The sequence below is a fragment of the Bos grunniens genome, chromosome 4, assembly GCF_055505025.1.
Source record: "Bos grunniens cultivar Pamir isolate PY7600 chromosome 4, Bosgru_T2T1.0, whole genome shotgun sequence".
Classification (NCBI taxonomy): domain Eukaryota; kingdom Metazoa; phylum Chordata; class Mammalia; order Artiodactyla; family Bovidae; genus Bos; species Bos grunniens.
Genome location: NC_141168.1, coordinates 1,285,372 through 1,308,208, shown reverse-complemented (window position 1 = coordinate 1,308,208; position 22,837 = coordinate 1,285,372). Strand labels below are relative to the sequence as shown.

The 22,837-nt window shown below is 57.9% G+C and overlaps 1 protein-coding gene across 2 annotated transcripts in view; it reads right to left on the bottom strand.

The window, feature by feature from the left end:
* Positions 1 to 22,837, bottom strand: part of PTPRN2 (protein tyrosine phosphatase receptor type N2) — a 607,146-nt gene that overhangs the window by 180,625 nt on the left and 403,684 nt on the right. The gene's annotated exons all lie outside the window — the stretch shown is intronic.

Sequence of the window (22,837 nt, the reverse complement as noted above, 5' to 3'; positions counted from 1 at the left end):
GGGAGGAGCCAGTCCTTACAAAGTAACGTGTTATGTGCACACATTCCTTATGAGAACTCCAACCAGGTGAGTCTCGCGGGTTGAGTGTGACTTGATGACCTGGCTCTGAAGGTCACTGGGATTCACGTCCCAGAAGAATAAATGGCCAGGAGCAGCCAAGAAACCGGGGCAGAGAATAAACAGCTGGCTCTGCAGACATTAAGATACATCATCAAACACCGAGGCGGCATTGTGCTGGCATGGGAACCGGCATCTGGAATAAAGTGGATCGTCTGGAAGCAGAGCAGGTGACACCTGGGAGTCTAGTGAGGAAGTAGCATTTCACACCGAGGGCAACGAAGGAGCTATCCAAGAAATACACCCATTTGTAAGAGCATCACATGAGATTCCTACCACATTTCACACGGAAAATTAGATGGCTTAAATCCACACATTAAAAAAAAAAAAACAAAACTTCAAAGCAATTAGAAACACAGTGTAAAATACTCGATTGTCACAAACCCTAAGCTGTTTTTAAAAATCCGTGCATCTTAAAAGATTTATATTTCTAATGTGTAAATGGCTCCTACGAACCAGTATAGAAAACAATGAGAAGAAAACAAGCATAGACTATGATCAGGTAAGCTGCAGAGGACACGAAGGGGATGTTCACCTTTGTAATGATTACAAAATAAAAACTAAACCATATTTTGCCTATTGCATTGGCAAAAGTTAAAAAGCTTGATAATATCTTTTCCCCGTATACTTCTATTATACGTATAAATTGGTAAAGCCCTTTTGGAGGGTAATTTGGCAATAAAAATGCACATACTCTATGAGCAAAAAAAATCCCATTTCTTGTAATCTGATTTACAAAAATTATAGCATAAATGCATATACTTGTACAAGAATAGTAGCTCTAGCATCGCCTGCAATAGCAAATAAACAAACAGGAGACGAGCCATCACTGAGGATCTTTGACTACTTCGTTTTTAAAAAGAATGTACCTCTAGGTTCTGCCTGGGAAAGAGCCATAGTTCGCTGTTACGTGTTTGAAGCAAATCATGAACAATAGCCAACATCCAATTTTACTTTTGAAAATAAAACAATAAAAAGCTAACAAGAAACAGTGACCTTAGCCTGCGTGTCTGAGTGCTGTGTGCCTGGGGGAACCCGGGCTCCTCACGGGGCTCGTTTCTGGGGGCTACGGCGGACGGGGCGGGAGCTGAGACCCTCTGTGCTCACACACTCCTTGGACGTGACCCTGAGGCGGGTGGAGGCTGTGTTCGTTTTCTCCTGTGCTTGTGCCTTTGGGTATTTTTTGGGTGAGGGAAAAGCCTACAGGGACGACTGCCCGCCCAGCCCAGGCAAATGGGTAGCCGGGACAGTGTTGACGGCGGGTCGTTCTGTGGCAATGTGTGCAGAAACACAGCCCACCTTCACGGAAGACCCCAGGTGGCACCGAGCGTGGCTTTGAGGCCAGGCTTCACGTGGACGGACGCGTGGCCTGCGGGGCTGGCTCCAATCACGCGCTGGGTCCGTCGTGGGACAGACCCGCCCTCGGGTCCCAGGCATCCACCTGGGCTCAGGGCCTGAGTCTCCATGGACACCGCTTTCTCCTCCCTCTAAATCTGAGTCTCAAACCAGCCCCAGCTCACAGCCTCCGGGCTTTATTTACTTTCCTACAGCAGTCTTTCAGCCAAGACCTTCTGGCTTTTAGGTTAATTTGGCAACAGAGTCCCAGCTGTATCCCTGCTTAGAACCTCAAGGATCCCTGCTTTTGCTGAACGCCCAGATTGTTAGTCTCGGAGCTTTCTGTGGCCAGGTTGTCTTTCCCAGAGACCTGACCTTTGAAACAGACTGGGCCCCCGAGTCCCCCTCCCCTGCCGCCCCCCCGCCTCACTCCATGCTCTACGGTCAAAGCAGGCAAGTGCTCCCAGCCGCCCCCGCACCAGGCTCCCCGACGCCACAGCCGCAGCCCCCAACCCCGCCTGGAGCCACGGCCCCTCCCATCTGCCTCCACAACCAGGAGAAGACCCACATCCGCTGTTTCCCGAGGTTCACCGCAGAGCACACACTTGGAGTGAAAGGCTCCAGGGTACTTCGCAGGGGGCCTGGGTCGCCGTCCCAGGCCAGCCCCCAGCCAGTCCCCTGACGTCCCTATAGACTGTCCCCTGACCTCCCCATAGACTGTCCCCTGACCTCCCCATAGACTGTCCCCTGACGTCCCTATAGTGTCCCCTGACCTCCCCATAGACTGTCCCCTGACCTCCCTATAGACTGTCCCCTGACCTCCCCATAGACTGTCCCCTGACCTCCCTATAGACTGTCCCCTGACCTCCCTATAGTGTCCCCTGACCTCCCCATAGACTGTCCCCCGACCTCCTAGAGTGTCCCCTGACCCCCTGAGTGTCCCCTGATCTCCCTATAGACTGTCCCCTGACCTCCCCTATAGAGTGTCCCCTGACCTACTTTAGAGGTGTCCCCTAACCTCCCTATAGACTGTCCCCTGACCTACTTTAGAGGTGTCCCCTAACCTCTCTATAGACTGTCCCCTGACCTATTTTAAAGGTGTCTCCTGACCTCCCCTATAGACTGTCCCCTCTACTGGGTGTCTGTGGGTGGAGAGGGACAGAGGGCTGCAGGCTGACCAGGAGCAGACCTCGAGCCCAGTGCCTGGCAGGCCTGAACTTCAGCCCAGGGTTTCCAGGGTCTGGAGAAGTGTCTGGCCGGGGCACGGTGCCCAGCACATGCAGAGGGTCTGTGCAGTCACTGAGCTCCTCCGGACCCCCCAGCCTGCTGGGAGGACCCAGGAATGCCAGGTGCTCGCAGAGCCGGGCTTCAGTGAACAGAGAACCCGCTCCTCTGCCCGCCCGCCCGGCCACGAGGCGCCCTTGCTGCTCTGGCCCAGGGATGTGAGGCCTCCGATGCGCGGGCCCCGGGTGGGGTGCGACCTCCCAGGATGTGGGGAGCAGGGGTCAGACTCTCACCCGGGGCCGGGCCGGGGCCTGGGGAGCCCGCGCTTCTCAGGCACTGCAGGAGCTCGGGCACTTCTTATCCGTGGGCTTTACATTTGAAAGCGGCGCTGGTGATTTAACACGAGAAATCAATGCGCACTCCGCTTTGACCGCACAGCTCGCCGGGCGGATCAATTTCTCTGTCATGCTCGTGCGGCCACCGACTCGGGTTTAAAGCCCATTGCTTCTCTCTAAAGCGGAGCCTCGGGACTTCGGTTTGGGATTAATCAACAGTGATGAGCTTAAATAAACGAGATGAATTTTCTATATATCTTGCAGGGTTTCTTTTGCCCAAATTCATGGAGCCCCTGTGTGCTGCGAGGGTGGGGGTGGGGCGCCCGGGAGCGTCCTCCAGGGCCGGGGGACGGCGCCCAGCTGCACGCCTGCCGGTACATTTGCACCAGCAAAGCGCTGTGTTTACTGAAAGTGAATGTCACACATTGATAAAACGCAAGGCTTGCTGGAGACGTTTAATTGGTGCTTTATGTGACACTACAGACCTCGGCGTCCACTTAGAGGCGATGGGGTGAAGCTCTAATGTGGGGGCTCCCCGTGGCACTGGCCCTGCAGACACTTGTGTGTCCAGGGGTAGAATTTCACGCTCGAATTGTTCAGACTATCACCAAATCACAAAATGGGTGACTATCACAAAATCACAGGGACTGGGGCAGGAAGGGCTTGGAGTCGTCTGACACCTCAGCGTTCTGTTTCTCGAGGGGGATGAGGGATGCATGTGGAGTTGGGTCCACCTCGAGTCCCCCCGCCCAGCTGAGAGGAGCAAGGGACTGCTGTCCCGCTCAGAGCCTGAACTGGGGCTCCCGAGGGGCGACACGTGCCGTCAGCCACCCCAGCCTGGAGGACATGCCCACACCAAGGGGTTGCAAGGCCCTGGCGTCTGAGCCCAGTGGTGTGTCTGATGCTTTGTCCTGGCCGGCAGGTGGGCCTCCCACTGAGGCTTCCTATGGAGGCCAAACACTCACCTCCCCGCAAGGTGGCCTCCGTGGGATGCCTGAGCCCACCCAGGTGTCTGAGGACACAGGACCCCAGGTGCCCTTGCCCACTGTGCCGGGCATGCTCAGCCCTGCTGGCTCCTCCGCGCTCTTTGTGAATTTGTGTGTTGTTCATTCCGGACCCCTGAAGGGCCCCGGTGGGCCAGGAGCATCGTGAGGGGCAGGGATGAGTGTGCTGCCCTGTCCACCGAGCTGGGCTGTGGAGGGCAGGGCTTTGGGAATGGCTTGGTCCCTGAAGGCCCACGAAGGCCTTAGGCAGAGGGGCTGGAGGCTGACATCGGGGTCGGACAGAGCTGGTGTCGGCACATTCCCCCCATTTAATCTCTAGAAACCTACGTAATCTCTGGGCCCTGGGCGTCCTCACCTGGATCTGAGGTTGGCAGGACCTATTTGCAGAGCGGCAGGGAGGGCAGAGGGCACCACCGTGAAGCCCCTGCCATGGGGGGAGGGGTTCCAGTCCCTCGTCTCCCCTCCCTCCCTGCTGGGGGAGGACGCAGGCCGCCCGCCCCCGCTGCAGAGGGGCCAGCTGGCCTGCTTCCATGGGTTCCTCAGCCGCGCCCTTGCTGCATGGAACCGGGGGGGGGGGGCGGGGGGGCCACAGGCTGCAACGGGCCCACGGGTGAAGCTCCGCCACACTCGGGGCCAGGTTCCCTGCAAACCGTGCGGAGACCGTCCAGGGGCCGGGGCTGGACACGGTCCCCTCTTCTCCTGAGCCACATGGCCCCAGCTCCCCCCCACCATTGCCCGGCTGGCACCCAGGGCTCACCTCCCAGCTCCTCCCACACGGTGCCCAGCTGAGAGGAGTTTCCACAAGAAATGGGTGCTGGGGCATCTCTGCAGGGCTCTTGGGCAGGAGGAAGAGGCTCACCTGCTTCGGGTGAGGCCCACCTGCCCGGCTCCAGAGACTGACAACAGGAAGACAGGACCCAAAGTGGTTCCACCTCCTGGTTCAGGTAGACGTGCCCGACCGACAGCGCCGGAGCTGGTGTCTGGGGCCGACACGTGAGCGGAAAGGCCTGGGTTTCAATGACACTGCATCCCAAATGCCCGAGCCTGGAGGCCTGAGGACTTGGCTGTGTTCCGGCTGCTGAGACCATGGCCGAGGGGCTGCGCCGACCAGCCTGGCTCAGCAAGCCTGCCCAGAACGTTCGACCACGCCCGCGTCTCTCTGCAGGTGCCGCGTGCTCCCCGCGGCACTGACTTCCTACGTGCTTTCCTGTTCAGGCCACGGCTCCGAGACCAGCCAGACCTTCAGGGCCACCTCGGCGTCCACACTGGGGGGCCCGAAGTCTGCCTCCTGCCTTGCTCAAGAGCGACCTTGCCTCCTGGGTGGGACAGGGCCTCTGAGACAGACCTGGGGACTGTCACCTCCCGAGCTGCCAGGGTGGCTTCCCGTCGTCCCCCAGCCTGGCTGTCTCACTACCAGGCTGGACCCCTGTCCCCACGGGGTTCAGGGCAGCTGCGGCTTCCGTGTGCCTGTGTGGGCCTTGTGGTATCTCCTGCACACACGTGCACAGTCACGCACGCACGTGTGCACACACGTTCATCAATTCCGTTTGAGGGCCTCTGCCCCCTTTCCACCCCTCGAATAAGTCACTTCCTTCGCCTACTTATCACAAGCCCGTCTCTCGTCTTAATGATGCTGATGAGAGAGATTTACACCCTGTAATCAGGACTTCGTGTTTGTTTTATTAATTACTTCTTCTCTGCCTGTTGATCTGAAGAACCTGAGGCTGTGAGGTACGACAGACGCTTCTCTGCTTGGCTCTTACAGGCCCAGTGAGGGGGTGGTGGGGGGCCCAGGCTCCACACGGCCCCTTGAGCACCTTTCCATTTCAGTGCCGGCCTCCGAGACGGTCACTGCCGCTCCCTCCTGCTGCGTGGTCGCCCGGCCCACCCGCCGTGCCGCCCCCGCCCTCCAGGCTGGTCACAGGGCCACAGCCCGCGACCCTGCATGTCCTACATCCCATCCCCAAGGGGGAATCACACCGACCTTTTGAAACTGTAAGATTTAAACCACGTCCATGTGCTAACTGACCACCTCCTGGCTCTCACCCTGTTGGGACAGAGCTCAACCAGGATGCCTGTTGGTGCCGGGCAAGCCTGGAGACTGTAGTTGCCCGTCCCCCCGGGCTGCCTGCCTTCCGGGTCCCCACTGTGTCTGGTCAGAGGCACGTGGTCTCCACACGTCCCATCCTCGCTCTCCTTTGGAACCGGGGGCCGCTTCTCATCACCCCGCTCAGGGTCTCCTCCCTCGTCTGTCTTCTTCGAGTCTCTCGTCATCTGAGATAACCCCGTGCGCCTGCGGGTTTAGAACCTGGGCTCCAGGGCACGGCGGCCTCTCCAGGTGTGTCCCCGCCGACCCTCGAAGGTGCTGGTGCCCGGCGGGCAGCGTGGTCCTCACTGAAGCAGAACCGTGTCCCTGCTTCCTGGGCTCACTTGCAATTGAATCGAGGCCTTGTTAAAAAGAGGAACTGTGAAAACTTTAAAATGTGAATGTCCGACTCACAGTTCACCCTGAACCGTGCTGGGCTCTCGGTGGGTTTTGTGCATCGCGTCTGGTGCAGGCGGCGGTGACTCCGAACCAGGAACTGAAGGGGCACAGAGCATCACGGTTCCGCCAGCCCCCCCGCCCCCCATAACCCTCCCGGCATCGGCCTCCCGGGTCCTCCATTTGGAACAACAACAGTAAAGCAGAATAAACGCCGCCACTGAGTCAGCACGGCTGGCTGCGGTGACTCACTCATCAGGCTCCTGGGATGAGCGGGTCCAGAGCGTGACTCATGAACCCGCCGGAGGGCGAGGCCAGCCTCCCGGGGCGGGGTTGGCGGTGGGGGGCAGTCGCACCGGGCTTTCATGCCACACCCCACACGCAAACAGCACAGATCCCCATTTCTGCCCCACCAGGCTGAGAAGGCTGTGGGTGACACGTGGCATAAAAAAACCATAGTTTTCAGTCTGCTTGAAAGCAAATATTATCTTGGAAGAAGGAAGGAGCCAATGCTCTGAGGGTGCTCTAGGGAGGATGGGTGGGCGTGGTGCTATTACTGCCAGACGGTCTTCTGAGGAAGATGCACAGGAGGAGGAATGGCTGGTGATGCCTTGGGGCAGGGGGGCGTCACTGTCACCCAGACAGGAAGGGCACACAGGCTGCAGCCTCATCCTTGGCTCCACGGTCTCCCCCAAAGCCCCCAGCCTTCTGGGAAACTCGCACACTTTCTCACTCTCTGCCCTCACTTGCTTTGGAGGCCAGACGTCCCAAATGGCTCCGTGGGGTTGGGATCGTGGGCTGGTCTCATTGTCTCAGTTTCTGCGTTCCCTGCCCCTCGGCCCCTCAAAGCCAGCAGCTGGCTGTCCTCCGACTCTGCCCACTTCCGGCACCTCTCCAGGGCAGAGAGGGCACGGAGGCTGGCCTCTGCCCACTTGGCACCTCTCAAGGGCCGCTGGCCGCAGGCGCAGGTGGGAGGGTGGGTCTCCACAACTGAGGCTTCACGGCGCGGACTGGGAACTGCTGGGAACTGTGGCTCCAGCCCGGCCAGTCCGCCCTCTGCTCCGGCGAGTCTGGCCCGCTTGGGTTTTTCACGGAGCGCATCAGCAGTGTCTGTCCTGCGACTGCCTCTCTCACTCAGCATCTCGCCCACCAGGTCCGCCCATCTCAGGACGGCCTGCTTGCGGAGGCTGAAGCACTGCGGGCAAACCAGGCTCCCCTTCCTGCTCATCTGCGATGGTCACTGGGATTGTTCCCACAGATGGGCTTTTGTGAACAATGCTGTGATGGGGTGCAGACGTCTCTACAAGATCCAGATTTTAATTCCTGGATAAATACCCAGACGTGGGACTGCTCCATCTTACGGTGTCCGTCTCTGTGCGACCCCAGAGATGGCAGCCCACCAGGCTCCGCCGTCCCTGGGATTCTCCAGGCAAGAACACTGGCGTGGGTTGCCATTTCCTTCTCCAACGCGTGAAAGTGAAAAGTGAGAGTGAAGTCGCTCAGTCGTGTCCCCGACTCCCAGCGACCCCATGGACTGCAGCCTACCAGGCTCCTCCATCCATGGGATTTTCCAGGCAAGAGTACTGGAGTGAGTTGCCATTGCCTTCTCCACATCTTATGGCAGTTCTTTTTAGCTTTTTGAGGAAGCTACACATTTTGCAACATTTTACAGCATTTTGCATTCCCACCTACAGTGCACAAGAGTTCCAGTTCCTGAATATTCTTGCCAACACTTGTCATCTCTTGTCATTTTGAAGACAGCCACCCTAATAGGTGTGAGGGGATACCTCATTGTGATTTTAATTTGCATTTCCTAATGATTAGTAATGTTGAGCATCTTTTCACATACCTGTTGGCTATTTCTATGTTTTCTTTGGAGAAATATCTATTCAAGTCCTTTGCTCATCTCAGAATCAGATTAATGTTACTATTTTGCTATTGAATTATAGGAGTTCCTCACATATTTGGATATTAACCGCTTATCAAACAAATAATGTTTTCTCCCACTCAGCAGGTTGCCTTTTCACTCTGCTGACCGTTCCTTTGCCGTGCAGAAGCTTTTAGTTTGATGCGGTCCCATCTACTTTTACTTTTGTTTCTTGAGCTTTCTGTGTCATCTCCAGGACATCACTGTCAACCCAAATGTCATGAAGCTCTCTCTGCTTTCTTCTAGGAGTTTCGCAGTTTCATGTCTTACGCTGAAATCTTTAGCCCGTCTGGAGTTGATGTTCATGTGTGGTATGAAGGTCCAGTTTCATCCTTTCGCATGTGATTGTCCAGTTTTCCCAACAGCATTTATTGAAGAGACTGTCCTTTCCCCACAGTGCCTTCTTACGATCTTGTAGCAGCTGAGCCGCCCGTGCACACGTGGGTTCACTGTAGGCTCTCTATTCTGTCCCACTGACCTACGCGGTTGTTGTTGTTCAGTCGCTTAGCCGTGTCCGACTCTTTGTGACCCTGTGGACTGCAGCACGCCAGGCCTCCCTGTCCTCCACTCTCTCCCAGAATTTGCTCAAATTCATGTCCATCGAGTTGGTGATGCCATCCAGCCACCTCATCCTCTGTGGCCCCCTTCTCCTCCTGCCTTCAATCTTTCCCAGCATCAGGATCTTTTCTAACCAGTTGGCTCTTTGCATCCCGTGGCCAAAGTACTCGAGCTTCAGCTTCAGCATCAGTCCTTCCAATGAATATTCAGGATTGATTTCCTATAGGATTGACTGGTTTGATCTCCTTGCAGCCCAAGGGACTCTCAAGAGTCTTCTCCAAACCACAGTTCAAAAGCATTGATTCTTTGGTGCTCAGCTTTCTTTATAATCCAACTCTCACATCCATACACGACGACTGGAAAAACCATAGCTTTGACTAGATGGACCTCTGTTGGCAAAGTGATGGCTCTGCTTTTTGAACATACTGTCTAGGTTTGTCATAGTTTTCTTTCCAAGGAGCAGGTGTCTTGTAATTTCATGGCCTGTTGACCTATGGGTCTGTTCTGGAGCCAGTGCTACACTGTTCAAATGGCCAGAGCTCTGCGACGTGTTCCGAGACCAGGGGCTGTTGCAGGATCTTTGATTGCCTTCTGGGCAGGTTTATCATGACAGCACAGCATGCCAACTGCTCCGTTTGGTATAATTTTTTCACTGCCAGCTCTCATTTTCCTTTGACAATGAAATAAACATTTTCTTTCTTTTTTTTTTTTTTTTTATTCCAGGAGCGGCTAGAGCACATCCGGCGCGGCCCAGGCTCCAGCACACCCCGGGAGGAAGTTACGACAGGTAGGGGCGGAAGTAGCTTCTGCCCTGAAATAAACATTTTCTAAGAGCCCCTTCAGAGGAGCCACTGAAAACACCTGGAATAAACAGGTGAAGAGTGAGTAATAGTGATGGACCCTTAACTGGCCAAGAGTTGAAGTAAAAGACCTCATCCTGCGGAATCTAGAAATCGCACCATCCAGGATTCCCTAAGAAGCAGGCTCAAGCCCTCCGTCTCCAGCAGCACACAGATGTCCCTCATGCACGGAATGGCTCCCCTGGAAGGTGCTTCGATGTCATAGCTTGGTCGTGCCCGGCTACCCAGGCTGGGAAGATGAATTTCCTAGTTCACGAAACAAGCAGACTTGCTTGGGAGTTGCTCTGAGAGAGAGGTTTTGTTTCCAGCTAAACAGCTCTTGATGGGACCACGGCACGTACAGGTGAGAACCCAGGCGTGTACACAAGCATGCACACACACACTCCCCTCCCTCTGCCTCCCTCTGGCCCTCCTGACCCTAGCAGGTCACCACCAGGTGATTAAGGAGACCACCAGCCCGTCCTCCAGACAGAACCTGAGACCTGACCCCTCGTGGTGGTGATTTTGTCAAGAGCTCTGAAGTCACTTCCCTCCCAGTCACACCTGCAGCCCCACGTGGGCGCCTCGCCCAGGCGGGGGCTTGTGTCCTCCTCCTGCTGTGATCGTGGTTTGTGCGGTCTGTCCTCACTTTTACCGCAGTGCAGGCAGCTCGTGCAGCGCTGTCGAAAAAGACCCCCCTTCAGCTCTTGAAAACAACCACAAAACCACAGGCTCCCGTCCCCAGCGCGCCGATACGCTCAGACGCCTTCTCCAGAAAACCAGAAACTGCCAATCCCAGCAAGGATTCAGGACCAGCTCTCTCCTCTAATGATGATGATTAACTTCCTTCCCACTTGTGGATGATCTTTTAAAGACTAGTTGTTTTCTTGAGAAAGGGAGAGAAAATATATAAAACAGCAGCAATTGAAGGCTTAAAGAGAAGGGAAAGGACGTCAGCTTATTAAGAAGGAAAGCTGACTTCTGCTCCAACATCCTAGTTAAAAGTTCAAAGCACATTTTTCTTATAAATTAGGCGAGTGTAAAATTCCGGGAGACAGGAAAAGAAGAAATAAGATTTTAAAACCTGTGAAGAATTTCAATGGGCAGCAGGAAGGAAAATCGGAGGCAGGCAACGTGCATCCGACACACGATTAACATGGTCAACGGGTGGCTCCTGGCCTCACTCACGGGGCAGGGGCCAGGGCAGGACTTGGCTAGTATTTAAGGAAGAAGAAAATCTTAAATAATTAGCTTGACAATGTAACTTTAGTAAAAGAACCATATTTTGCAAAATGGAACAGGAGCAATGGAACGAAAAGGGAAACAGCGATGGTTAGCGGCGATCCCGGGACGTGACTGCACTTGGAGGTGGGTCTTTGAAGAGGTGATTAGGGTAAGATGAGGTAGAGGGTGGGCCGTGATCCAGTGTAACCCGTCCTTGTAAGAGGAGGTGATCAGGACACAGGCCCAGAAGGATGGCGTGGGGACAGGATGCTAGGGCAATGCTATCGTTACCCTGTTGAGTGCAGACTCAGAGAACAACCCTCATCAGGCGCCAGCAGTCCCGTCCTGAGACCTCGTCCCCCACCCTCAGCCCAGGCTTCAGCGCCCTTAGACCCTGGGTCTCGGGTCTCAGAGCCTGCTCTTCCCCTCGGGGCTCTGTCTCCTCGTTGGCCTGTCCCCGGGCCTCCTGGCCGGCTCTCTGCCTGGACACCAGGTCCCCATGGATGCTGACCCACGTCTCAGGGTCAGCCTAGCTGAGTCTCTGCTGCTGGCCCAGCCTGTTCCCCGGTCTTGGTCCCCAGACCCTCCCTCCGCTCATCCAGGTCCCATCGCAGAGCCACGGAAGCAGGGGTGGTTCCCGGTCACCATGGAGACCCGTGCCCTCATCCCCACACTGCTCTGGGACCCTGACAGGTGGGCTGTCCTTCCCCTCAGTTTGCTGGGAACAGAGCTTCTTTGCCGGCGGACGTGCACGTCTGGCTAAGCTTGGCCCCTGTGCTCAGAAGCGCCCACGCCTGGGGCGGGCAGGGTCTCCAGGGCTGCGATTCTACAGCCTGAAGCGGCGGGGATTTTCAACAGCAGTTCATCTAGAGGGTCTGCTGGCCGCGGTGCCCTTGGGCATCCAGAGGCGCCTGGCGAGCCAGGTGCCCTGGGCGCAGCACTTGTCAGAGCTGAGCCCACGCTTTGCTCAAGAGCCCAGGTGGGCGGGGCCGTGGGCTCCCAGATGGGGGAGCGGAGCCTGGATGGGGGCCCGGGGAGACCCAGGCACGGGAGGCGGACACGTGGGGGTCTGTGCTGAAGGATGTGAACTGACATTCCCCCCAACATCTCCTGTCCCCGACCCCCGGCAGATGCCAGGCAGCCTCACTACGCCTCTCCGTGAAGGAGGAAGACCCCGGCACCTTCCCCGGCTCCTGGAGCAGCAGCACGCACCCCCAGGGGTCCTTACACACAAGGCAGCCGTGTAGGGGGAGCAGATGCCAGCAAGACAGGAGTCCTGGTCCAGGGGCCTCGCGCACCCCGAGCAGCGGGAAGAGCGCCTTCCCTGCGCTGGCGCACACGGCACTGATGCTCAGCCGACGGAAACGAAGGGCGTCTTCCCAATTCTAAGAGGAGAAACGGCCAGAGCACATGGGCTGCGTGTTGCTGGGAAACTGGCCCAAGAAGAGATGAGAGATGCCTGCAGTCCTTCATGGTCACCCCACGGTGACCAGGTATTCAGCCAATTTCCATTTAATTTATAGCCAGAGAAGCCTGTAATCTCATCCATCTGACCTACAACCGGAGCGAGACAGGGGTCCGTGGGAACAGAGATTGAGTTCGTGGAGAAGGGACCCAAGGCTTTACTGTCATCGTCTCCCTGTGCTGAGACGCCAGTCAGGGACCAATATTGTGCAAACTGGCAGCAAGATGTGGAAGACCTGCCCCCACCCCCTGTCCAGCAGACCTTTATCTCTTGCTCAGGAGTCGCACCTTCCTGTTCACGTCCCAGCCTCCTCTGGCTGACCATGTGAATCAGGCTCGCCTCTAAACAGGCGTCTGTGGCTTCAGAGAGAACTGGGGCCCGAAGGGGACGTGAGGAATTTCAGCAGCATCTCGGGCACCACCGTGTGCCGGGCACATGCCGAGGTCCTCGTTGACATGCCACATACATGGTCTACACACACACACGCCATGTGTGACACACACGCATATAATGTAGATAACATGCGGGATAGGAACCCTCCGGCTAGGCAGCAACCCTGTGGAAACGTGCTTTGGTCCCCAGGGGTCTCCACAGCGCGGGATGGGTCCTGGGCTCTCACTGGCTGGAAGGAAGCGGGGCTCCTGCTGGGGAGACCAAGGCGGGGGTGTGGCCTGGGCCCAGCAGAGAGGACAATCTGAGGGTCTGAGAGCAGGTCCGTGTAACAGCTCGGGACGTGGGAACGGTCTGCTACATCTAAGAGTTCAGACACAAAACCTGCCAGTCCCACTTCTGCGCAAAAGGAAGCTCAATCTTGTAGGAAAAAAGCCCAGCGAGACGCCCCGGGAAGGAGGCAGGGGCCAGGGGACTTTCCTTGTTCTCTGTGGCCCGCAGGACTTTCTGAACGTCCCATGAGGATCCTGCATTACTTACTGGTCAGACACGGTTAGATCGCAGCCCTGGCGGGGGGGCAGGTGGGGCAGGTAGGGTGCCCAGGAGTGAGGAGGTGGACGAGGGGTCCGCATTCTCCATGTGGCTGCACCCCATCTCGGCACTGGCTTTGGGGCCCCCCGGGAGTGGTCAGCTCAGCACATCTCACCTGGCACTCCTGCATGGACATCTGTTTTATTTCCTTCTTTGGGAAAAGCTCAGCTCAGGCAAGCAGCCTCTGCAGGCCATTCTCTGTAGGAGCCTGGAGACGGCGGCTTCCCACCAGGGAGCCCACTCAGGGGCCCCGAACACAGGCTGGGACAAAGCAGACGGGCTCTGGACCTGCCACACGTCAGCGCGGGGCACAGGGGCTCTGCTCTCACCTGAGGACCACCCGGCCTTTCTCTGAGGTGCCCCTCGCGTGCAATGGTGCCCGTGGCTTGGCCCATCCCCTCCACCCACACCGCACAGGCCGCACGCCGTCTGTCCCCCCCGGGCACCGCCGAGCGAGCTGTAACAACAGGCAGTGGGAACCCGAGACCATCGGGCCGAGCAGCAGGCACTTTGGGGTGGGCTGGGAACAGCACCTTAGTAACTACTAAGCGGTCTTGTGAAAATTCCAACCAAACGTCTCTGAATTTCCAGGGGCCCCTCCATCATGGGAGTGTGGAGAGCAGAGCTTCCGGGAGCAACTCTGGAGCAATTACAATCAACACGTGCAAATCAGCGGCCCACAGTCAGACTCAGCTTTAAAAGGTGCTGGTCCTCGCTCTGTGGGACAAGTCCACTACGTTCGTTTGCAAAGAGAGGAACCCCATATCGAGCTCAGCACCGACGGCTACAAAAGCAAACCCCCGTTCACTCCAGTGAAGAAGGGACAGTGCAGCAAGGAGCCACAGCTCAGAATCGAGGGGCACGGGGCCCCGTGGCCAGGCTCTGGGCCAGGCCGTGGTCTCCAGACACACAGGGAGCCGGGTGGGGATGCGCCTCGGGGCTGTGGGTGCGACATCACACACTCAGGGTGCAGAGTAGGATGGAGCGTGTGGCTCAGGCCCAGCTCCCCTCTCAAGGGAGAGAACTGACGCTGCGCAGAGCCAAGGGCATTCCTACCACACCCGCAGTGACAGAGAAACCACCCGGGGGCTGGAGGCTGAGCCGGGAGACTCCACAGAAGTGGCTCCTGGGGGCAGGACAGCTGAGGGGGTCTGGAGGAAGTGGGGGGGCACCTGGGCGGCAGGTGGGAGGGGGCACCAGCTCTGGGGGCAGAACTCAGCTCCCTCGCAGGGGGGCCAGTCCCCAGGGCCACGCTGGGCTCAGCGTCTTACAGTCCCCTCGAGCCCCTCCCGCACTCCCTGCTGGCCACCCCGTACCCTGGAGCTGTCTCCTGGGTGGCTGTCTACATGGCAGGCATCCCTTCGTCCGGTGGTTTTCAAACCTGATCACGAGTGAGAATCACTGGAGACTTGCCCCCCTCCTGCTTTCAGAGGTGCTGAGTCCCTGGGTCTGGTGTGGGCCTGACACTCAGCATTTCCCAGGTTCCTGCTTCTCCGGGGACCCCCTTGGAGATGCACTGCCATGGACCACAGCATCCAGAGGCCGCTCCTCTGTCCTGCCTGGCGAGGGGGGCTGACCGCCAGCCGCACCTATGTCCCCAGGCGAGGCCCTGCACACAGCCGGCGGGCCCCCAGGGTTGGCTCGGCCCCGGAAGCTACGGCTGGAGAGCTGCCCCGGCGACCTTCTCAGGAACCCCACCCCAGGCTTCCCTGCCTTCCAGCTGAACTCTGTTCCTCCCCTCGCCCTCTGCTCACTCCCAGAACGACCCCTGATGCAGCTCAGATTGCATTCGTCCAAGGGAAGAAGTCGGGGTGCTGATGGCCCTGAATTAATACCAAGCTCACAGGACACTCTGTGGTAACCCCGTGAGGTTTGACCGGAGGACGGAGGGGTGACGGTGCAGACGGGACCCCGGCAGGGAGGGGAGGGTCAGGGGCTCGGACTGAGTCCAGGTCTTGCTCCAGCGGCCCTGCCTCCATCACCATCGTCACCCCAGGACCCCCAGCCCCACGCCAGCAGGAATTCCATTATTGAAAACTGAGGAATGAGAAGAGTGCAAACATCTTTCAGTCTTTGAACTGCCTTTGGGTCATGAAACAGCGCAAGAGTCGGCACTTAACTCCCAGCAGAACTGGCAGGAAGAAAGCTCTCTCCTGAACTTTATTTATTTCTTTTTTTTTCTCCTGAACTTTAAACATCCCTTTCACTCGGCCCAAATGTTCACATGCAAATCAATGATCACACGCAAATCTTCACTATTAGCTTCTACACTCGGCGTGCCCTCAGGCCCTGGAGAACTGGAGGGGGTGGTGAGCCCCTCTTCCTGATTTGGAAGGTGGAGATGAGACCCCCGGCTCTGGCTCCTGTTTGGCAGCCTGGTTTCACCCCCAGCCCCTCTGCTCTGAGGTCGCCCACAGGCGTGTTCAGGGCGAGGCTGGGCTCTGAGGTCCTGGATGCGGGGTGGGTCCGGGCCCGGCCCTTTCCACCCTCAGGCCGCGGTTCTCCTGGCCCATCACCCGCTGTGACCTGGGCAGGGACGTGAGCTCTGTCTGTGGAAATCGAAGGGCGCAGCCCGATGGCGCCATTGCTGTCTTAGTGTTCGTGGAACAACCTGGAGAAAACCTGTCAGCAGGGTGCAAAGGCATCACCAGTGGGTGTCGTGGGTTCAACCGTGTCCCTTCGAGAGACGCGGCTGTTGTAATCCGCAGTGACCGTGACCTCAGTGACTGTGGGAAGGGGGGCCTCTGCAGACGATGGGGTCACGACGGGCTCGCCTGGGGGGCCCCCATCCAGTGTCACGAGAGTCCTTGTTACGAGAGAGTCTGGAGAGAGACGGCCACGCCAGGGGACACGGTGTGACACACGGGGGGCGGCATCGCCAACGTGCACATGTATGACACACACGTGTTCTTTCACAACCCTGCTCACCGTGAGGCTCCCCCACCCACCATGCGCTTCTGGGGGCCAGCTGCCCACACAGCGGCCACCTCCTTCCGGGGCTGCAGCTGCCAGGGTAGATTCCAGCCCCTGGCTGGTCAGCCCCTGACGCCCCTCCTCCGCTGCATACCTCGCCCCTTCCCGCTTGTCCTTCTGTCCTTTCTTTCTACTTGGGAAAGCCATACCAGGGACCCTCATCCCCTCCATTTCATGCACCCACCAACCTAGTTATCCATGGACCTCTTCATCCGTCCATCTGCCCATCTCCACCCAGCATCCATCTGTCCTTCCATCCGTCCTTCCCATGCATGCACACCTCTGAACTGCTATGAACACATGTTGCACAAAAGAGAGCTAGTATCTGTATCAGTTCAGTCAGTTCAGTCACTCAGTCGTGTCTGACTCTTTGCGATTCCATGACCGCAGCACGCCAGCCTTTCTGGTCCATCATCAACTCCCGGAGCTTATTCAGATTCATGTTCATCGAGTTGGTGATGCCATCCAACCATCTCATCCTCTGTCATCCCCTTTTCCTCCCGCCTTCAATCTTTCCCAGCATCAGGGTCTTTTCAAATGAGTCGGCTCTTCACATCAGGTGGCCAAAGGATTGGAGCTTCAGCTTCAGCATCAGTCCTTCCAATGAATATTTAGGACTAATTTCTTTTAGGATGGACTGGTTGGATCTCCTTGCTGTCCACGGGACTCTCAAGAACCTTCTCCAGCACCACAGTTCAAAAGTATCAATTCTTCAGCACTCAGCTTTCTTTATAGTCCAACTCTCACATCCATACATGACTACTGGAAAAATCATAGCTTTGACTACATGATCAGCAAAGTAATGTCACTGCTTTTTAATATTTTATATAAAATACTTAATAAAACCTAAAATATTATGACTACTTAGAATATAAAAGCCTGGAAAAATAAATTATTAGCAGAATGAAATGGAAAACTCTTAATTAACATTCACAAGGTTACTGTCGGCCTTGAGAGACCCCCGTCTCAGGCGTAGAGTCCGGGCTCCTGACATGGAGCGCGGTTCCGGTGCCGGGCCCGCCAGCCCCTGCTACGGGTCAGGGGCTCCCTTGTGCCGGGGCTGCACCCACCTTCGCTCCTGACAGGAGACCCGTCTGGAGCTGGACCCCCGGCAGCCTGGTGTCTCCATCGCCCGGGACACCGTCTCCGAGGCGCCATCATCCAAGGTCAGGGAGGGTGGTCAGGTTTCCTTTCACTCACTGGCGGGCTTCCTGTGAACTGTTCAGGGCCCTGCTGTCCAGCCCCCTTAAACGGCCGAGCTCAGGTCCTGCGGCTTGATTCCCATCATGTCAAGCTCTTCCTTGAGGATGAAGATGCCCCAAGAACTCAGAAACCTGGTGGGCGTGGCTCCCAGTGGGTTTGGGCGCCCGCTGTGCGCCTCAGCTCCTCCAGGGCGGGGCCTGGAGGTAGATATGGGCGGGGGCTTCGCAGAGCCCGGGGCCTGGAGGGGGCCTGGGCGGGGCCTCGGCAGAGCCTGGGGCATGCAGGGGGCCTGGGCAGTCTGGGCAGGGCCTGGAGGTGGGCCTGGGCGGAGCCTGGCGGGGGTGGGGCCGGGCGGGCGGGGATGGGCGGGGCCTCAGCAGAACCTGGGTGGGGCCTGGAGCCTGGAGGAGGCGCTGGGTGGGCAGCTCGCTGGCCCTATGGAGAAACCAGTGCATTTCCTGTCTCCCCAGGGATGGGAGGGTGGACTGGCTGAAAAGTTTTCTCCTGAGTGAGCAGATTCCAGGCCTCAGAAAAGCAGCAGGTGACCGGCCATAGGTAACATGGCCCGGGACCACGAGGGGCCTGGGCAGGGTCACCGGAGCACCACTGAAGCCGGATTCTCATGCCTGCTGCTCCTCCTTGATTTCCTGGAACCCCCGGCCTTTAAAGCTGGACCACAACTGCCAGCATACAGCTTCTGCCTGCCGGCCACTCCCGCGGTGAGGCCAGTGCTTCCTCCCTGTGGTGCCCCTGGTGTGTGCTTCCCGCAGTCCCTGATGCTGGGATGTGGGCTGATGGTAGGAACTGGGCAGCCACCTTGGGCCGTGAGGAGGGAGCCCTGTGCTGAGGGTGTGGGAGCCACACAGGGGAAGGGCCTCTGCCACCTCAGATGTCAGGTGGTTCCTGGATTGCCTGACTCTGGACTTTTTCTTCTCCAAGAAATGAAAATAAATTTCTAGTTGTTTAAGCTGCTATTATTTTGGATTTTCTGTCACAGTCAGTCACACTAATCCTGAGTAATGCACATGCGTTTGCCAGTAAACGGATTATCCCCTCAAACGTGTGAGAACACCAAGTCAGCCTCTGAATCACACTTCTGGATGAGGGAGGCTTCACATCCAGCCTGGGAGGCCAAGGGAAGGCTGCAAGGGCAGGCAGACAGCACCCTGGGCCCCCATGTGCCCCCACAGCTCAGTGTACAGCTGGGGCCCAGGCCGTGGGGAAGACCCCAGGGCAGGGCCTGGGGAGGCAAAGCTGTGCCCTGGTCCTTCTGCCCCTCCTGCTCCCTGAGTGCAGAAGGGGCTTCCCGGCAGAGCTCCTGGCCGAGCGCTGGGCAGGAGCGGACACCAGGCGCTGGGGGCTCGTCTGGGCACTCGGCCCACAGCCTCCTCTGGAGGAGCTCAGGGCCCCTTGTTGTCCATTTTCCACTTCCTCGCCTGTGTGTTCGAGGGTGAGTGTGGTCCTGCCTCGGGGGCACAGGGTAGAGGCGAAGACACCCTGGCAGGTGAGTGTGATGAGTCTGGAGCCGGGCACCTTCCACACGGGGAGGCCTTTCTTGTCCCCTTTTCCAAGTGAGGACCCCAGGCGGAAGGCCCTGCGGGGAGCCAGGAGCCGTGGGGACGGAGCCTGATCTCGGCCAGGCAGTGATGGGGTATCCAGCCCGGTGGGAGCACCCCTGGGTGTGGTGGGACCACGGAGCAAAGGCCAGTGTTTAGGGAGCCTGGCAGCCCTGACGCCCTGCAGACAGGTCACTGCACCTGTTCTAGAACCTGCGTTACCCCCAGGCAGCTCTGCGCATGGGACCCGCGAGTGTCTGAGAGAGACATGCATGTCTCAGTGATTCTGCCAACGGGCATCTCCCCAGATGGACGGCACAGTCTGTAAGTGGCGCTGCCCTCAGTCTGAGGGTGCCGTCTAAGCAGGCAGGCTGGCTGTGAGTTTTCATCTGTAAACAACAACCCTGTACCAACGTTTCTAAAACATAAAACCCCCCTGCCCTCAGCAGCGCTCAGGGAGCCCACGGGTTTCTGGAATCACCTTTCCCAGGAGACTGTCAGGAATGCCCTCGTGTGCTTGCCTAAACCTGATTCTGCCTTCCAGTGTCGAGGGACTGGGCCTCCCCACAGATGAAGTAGGAGAAACCGGGCTCACTTTCCACACGACCAGGAAGGAGCTCAGATCTGGGCCGAGCACAGGCGGGGCCTGGGGCTCCGACGAGGCCTGGGGTCGAGTCCTTCCCCACAGAGGTCAGGTTGTCCTTGGGACTCATAGGGTGGGAATGATGCTGCATCCCAGGGCAACTTTCCCAAGGACTCCCCCCTGACATGGGGGCTCAGCTGGTAAAGAATCTGCCTGCAATGCAGGAGATGTGGGTTCAATCCCTGGGTCAGGGAGATTGCCCTGGAGGAGGGCAAGGCAACCCACTCCAGTATTCTTGCCTGGAGAATTCCACGCACAGAGGAGCCTGGCGGGCTACAGTCCATGGGACAGCAAAGCGTCTCACTTTCACTGGTCTTCCTCCTGACACGTGGGACCCAGGCCACGGCCACACATCCTGCCACTGTGGTCTGGGTAACTGCTTCCTCAGGATGACTCCAGAAGAACATCATGTTCAGACGGCCCTGGGGGAGACACCCCATGCTCAGATGGCTCAGGAACCCACTTAGCGTGATGCCAACAGCCCCAGGGATAAGAAGGGATAAGACACTCTGGGAGAAACCCAGCGGAGACCGTCTGGGTTGAGCTGACAGTCGCTCTTTGGGCCAGGAAGCATCTAGAAGCTGGTTCCGTGCTCCTCGGGTGTTTCCCGCCACCTTGCTTCTTCTCCTGCTGAGCCCGTTTCAGGTAAGACTTGGGACCATGTCGGGACCCTACTCGCATTATTCAAAGAGAAAGCGAGAAAAGAAACCGCCAGGGAAGTAAAATCAGATTGGGCGATTCCTCGCAGCCAGGCGCCCCCTCCAAGGACATGGGGCTGGTGTTCCCCCTCCCTGGGTTAATTTCCCCAGATTCAGACAAGAGCTGGGACCAGCCTGGTTTTCGGAGTCAGAAAAAAACTTAGCAACTAACCACAGAGCCTCACACAGGCCGAGGTGACGGCCATCCTTCCCGGTGTGGTGCTGTTCAGCGCCAGCCCCAGCGCTGGGGGCGGAGGAGAGAAGGGGCCGCCTGTCCTGGGCGCGGTCCTGCAGCCTCACTCGGAGCTGATGGCAGAGACGGCCAGACTCACAGGGGTGTAATCCAGCCGAAGGAAACCAGATCCGGTCGGCTCCTGCCACTAGGAACCCCTGGGTGAAGGTGGCGGAAGCGTTCCCCTACTGAGGGACCTGGAGCGGCAGCCGGCTTCTCTAAGCCAGGACTCCATGTCCGAGAGACGGGCACAGGCTCAGGGACCTCACTGTCTACTCCAGCACCGCCAAGGGTCCCCCCGGGGCGAGCTCCTCTGAGAGCAGCAGCAGCTGGTCGGAGCCAGAGACCTTGGTGTCAGAGACGGAGGTGGAGGATCAGGGGTCAGCTGCCTCATCCAGAGGATTTTGGCGAGTTTCCTGACGCCCGGATCAGCCAGACGCCTGGATCTTAGCGATGCCAACGGCCGGCTCTGCGGGGGAGAGTCGTGGAGAATCCCAGCAGAGGGAGGGCAGGACGAGGACCCGGAAGGCGTGCTGCTCCCCACCGTGTCGGGGCCGACGTGCACCTTTGGACGAGTCGATAACCTGTTTATGGCTTCCCCGCACACAAAGCCGTCATGAAGGGCCACTGCATCCGCCCTCCTCGCTCTCCTTCCTCAGCCGCACTTCAAGCTCTGATCTCAGGGCCCCCTGTGCAGACCAGGCGGCCGGGCCCTGACCCGGGCAGCTGCCATCTAGGGGACACGCTGTGAACCCTGGACAGACCGTGGGCACCACCGCGGCTTCCCTGGACCCCAGTGCTGACTCCCCCAGGCTGAGGCCTCTTAACAGACCCCTCTCCACGCCAGCCTCCCTTCCCGACCTGTCTGGATCCTGGGGGTCTTCTCTCTGCCTTGGACTGTGTCTGCATGTGGACACGATCCGTGTTTCAGTGCTGCACATCAGAGGTCGAGCCGATCAAGGAGCTGGTGTGTGAAGCGAGGGAGCCATTGGGTAGGAGATGTCTATGCCCTTTGCCCCCAAGCTGGCAGCCCCGGCAGCGCCCAGAGGGTGGAGGGGAGGGAAGTGGGCAGACACGGGCCAGTCGGGGGAGGCTGGACGGGGCCTCTGGTCATTGCAGACGTGAAACCTAAGTCAACAGTGTGCCGACGAGAACTCAAAGAAAACCAGGCAAACTCCAATCGATGGCCAGTGCTGCTTCCTGCAGAACAGCCGGCAGGGGTGGGGGACGCTCCCGGGTCTCTGATGCGGCCGAAGGGCGGATGGCAGCTGGAAGAGCACCCGCGGCTGGACGTGGCTCCCGCGGCCGCTGTGAACATTATTTCTGGGGCAGGCGTCCGGACTCGTGAATCCAGACAAGACGGTGTCACCGTTTCTTCAAACCACGCTTCTCTCTGCATCTCAGTTTCTGTAATTTTCTAAGGAAAACTGATTATGTCCCCACCTTAAAAGTAAACACTATTTTAATTTCGCACGTGTTCGGAGCACTTCCTCTCACGCTCTGCTGATGTGTGAGGCGCAACCACGCCCGGCATCCCAGGGAGCTGCTTAGTTTTGAAATAACGCAATACATTTTTAGAGAGGACGGCTAAATCCGTCACCTTCCAAGTGCATTTTAAACTGCCATCTCTAAAGACAAACTATTTAAAGTCAAAGGCAGACATCCAAAGCCTTGTTCCCAAAGCAACTGTCCGGAGAGGTGCTGCCCACAAGCCAAACTTGTCGGCACACTACAGAGACACCAGATTCTACGGCGATTTGCAAAGTCGGTTGGTTAGCAGACGTCTGTAAAAATGACAGAGCTCTTCCGCATCAACCAGGCCACGATCTGGGGCCCTTCTGGGGTCGCCCTGCTCTAAGGCCACACGTGACCACGAGTACCTGTGTAGACCTCGTGTGACCCAGGCCTGAGGGCCCCTGCTGGTGGGGCTGTGCCCCCCCGGGGCGTCCCCACAGGAGGTCTGTCAAATGGCAGGGGAGCTCCACTGTTCCGAGGCTCCTGCAGGACTGAGGGGAGCTCGGCTGGGACGTGTGCAGAGGCC